This window comes from Myotis daubentonii, chromosome 9 (genome assembly GCF_963259705.1).
Source record: "Myotis daubentonii chromosome 9, mMyoDau2.1, whole genome shotgun sequence".
Taxonomy (NCBI): Eukaryota; Metazoa; Chordata; class Mammalia; order Chiroptera; family Vespertilionidae; genus Myotis; species Myotis daubentonii.
In genome coordinates this window covers 221977-224958 of record NC_081848.1, presented here as the reverse complement: position 1 = coordinate 224958, position 2982 = coordinate 221977, and positions in this window count along the sequence as shown.

The window sequence follows — 2982 nt, the reverse complement described above, 5'->3', positions numbered from 1 at the left end:
GGAATGACGAGAATAGTGTTTATGTTTACAATTAAGGAGGATTGGGTTCGGCGTTTTTGTGTGTGATTCAGTTAAAATGGTGACGGTTCTAGTAAATACTTCTAAGCAAACTGCCTAATTTTGGTAAAACTGTTAAAATACACAATGAGAGTTCCCAGAAATGATTAAGAACGTGTAATAAACACCTCAAGTACACGTAAATAGATTCTCACTACATTTACTGTCGAATTCAATTACAGAGGTTTCCCGTGTAAAGCTGTGAAATGACGAAAATACTGGTAATGTTTATAAATCCGGGTACTTCGGGTGGCGTTTTCACGGGACTGTGCTTTCAATTATTAAGAGTTCATGTTTACAGAGCTCAGAGTAGTTTTCTAAAGCCTTGGAATGACGAGAATAGTGTTTATGTTTACAATTTAGGAGGTTTGGCTTTGGCGTGTTTTGTGTGAATCAGTTGAAATGGTGACGGTTCCGGTAAATACTTCTATGCAAAATGTCTAATTTTGCTAAAAATGTTAAAATACACAATGAGAGTGCCCAGAAATGATTGAGAACGTGTAATAAACACCTCAAGTACACGTAAATAGATTCTTACTACATTTACTGTCGAATTCAATCACAGAGGTTTCCCGTGGAAAGCTGTGAAATAACGAATATACTGGTAATGTTTACAAGTCCGGGTACTTCCGGTGGCGTTTTTACGGTTCTGTGCTTTCAATTATTAAGAGTTCCTATTTACAGAGCTCAGAATTGGCGTCTAAAGCCTTGGAATCACGAGAATAGTTTTTATGTTTACAATTAAGGAGGATTGGCTTTGGCGTTTTTTTTTGTGAATCAGTTAAAATGGTGACGGTTTCAGGAAATACTTCTAAGCAAACTGCCTAATTTTGGTAAAACTGATAATACAAAATGAGAGTTCCCAGAAATGATTAAGAACGTGTAATAAACACCTCAAGTACATGTAAATAGATTCTTACTACATTTACTGTCGAATTCAATCACAGAGGTTTCCCATGGAAAGCTGTGGAATGACGAAAATACTGGTAATGTTTACAAGTCCGGGTACTTCCGGTGGCGTTTTCATGGTTCTGTGCTTTCAATTATTAAGAGTTCATGTTTACAGAGCTCAGAAGTGGTGTCTAAAGCCTTGGAATGACGAGAATAGTGTTTATGTTTACAATTAAGGAGGATTGGGTTGGGCGTTTTTTTTTTTTTTTTAGTCAGTTAAAATGGTGACGGTTCTAGTAAATACTTCTAAGCAAACTGCCTAATTTTGGTAAAACTGTTAAAATACACAATGAGAGTTCCCAGAAATGATTAAGAACGTGTAATAAACACCTCAAGTACACGTAAATAGATTCTTACTACATTTACTGTCGAATTCAATTACAGAGGTTTCCCGGGTAAAGCTGTGAAATGACGAAAATACTGGTAATGTTTATAAATCCGGGTACTTCGGGTGGCGTTTTCACGGGACTGTGCTTTCAATTATTAAGAGTTCATGTTTACAGAGCTCAGAGTAGGTGTCTAAAGCCTTGGAATGACGAGAATAGTGTTTATGTTTACAATATAGGAGGATTGGGTTCGGCGTTGTTTTTTGTGATTCAGTTAAAATGGTGACGGTTCTAGTAAATAAATTCTAAGCAAACTGCCTAATTTTGCTAAAACTGTTAAAATACACAAAGATAGTTTCCAGAAATGATTAAAAACATGGAAGAAACACTTCAAGTACACGTAAACAGATTCTTACTACATTTAATGTCGTATTTAATTACGGAGGTTTCCAGGGGAAAGCTGTGGAATGACGAAAATACTCTTAATGTTTACAAGTCCGGGTACTTCCGGTGGCGTTTTCACGGGACTGTTCTTTCAATTATTAAGAGTTCATGTTTACAGAGCTCAGAATTGGTGTGTAAAGCCTTGGAATGACGAGAATAGTGTTTATGTTTACAATTAAGGAGGATTGGGTTCGGCGTTTTTGTGTGTGATTCAGTTAAAATGGTGACGGTTCTAGTAAATACTTCTAAGCAAACTGCCTAATTTTGGTAAAACTGTTAAAATACACAATGAGAGTTCCCAGAAATGATTAAGAACGTGTAATAAACACCTCAAGTACACGTAAATAGATTCTCACTACATTTACTGTCGAATTCAATTACAGAGGTTTCCCGTGTAAAGCTGTGAAATGACGAAAATACTGGTAATGTTTATAAATCCGGGTACTTCGGGTGGCGTTTTCACGGGACTGTGCTTTCAATTATTAAGAGTTCATGTTTACAGAGCTCAGAGTAGTTTTCCAAAGCCTTGGAATGACGAGAATAGTGTTTATGTTTACAATTTAGGAGGTTTGGCTTTGGCGTGTTTTGTGTGAATCAGTTGAAATGGTGACGGTTCCGGTAAATACTTCTATGCAAAATGTCTAATTTTGCTAAAAATGTTAAAATACACAATGAGAGTGCCCAGAAATGATTGAGAACGTGTAATAAACACCTCAAGTACACGTAAATAGATTCTTACTACATTTACTGTCGAATTCAATCACAGAGGTTTCCCGTGGAAAGCTGTGAAATGACGAATATACTGGTAATGTTTACAAGTCCGGGTACTTCCGGTGGCGTTTTTACGGTTCTGTGCTTTCAATTATTAAGAGTTCCTATTTACAGAGCTCAGAATTGGCGTCTAAAGCCTTGGAATCACGAGAATAGTTTTTATGTTTACAATTAAGGAGGATTGGCTTTGGCGTTTTTTTTTGTGAATCAGTTAAAATGGTGACGGTTTCAGGAAATACTTCTAAGCAAACTGCCTAATTTTGGTAAAACTGATAATACAAAATGAGAGTTCCCAGAAATGATTAAAAACGTGGAAGAAACACTTCAAGTACACATAAACAGATTTTAACTACATTTACTGTCGAATTCAATCAGGGAGGTTTCCAGTGGAAAGCTGTGAAATGACGAAAATACTGGTAATGTTTACAAGTCC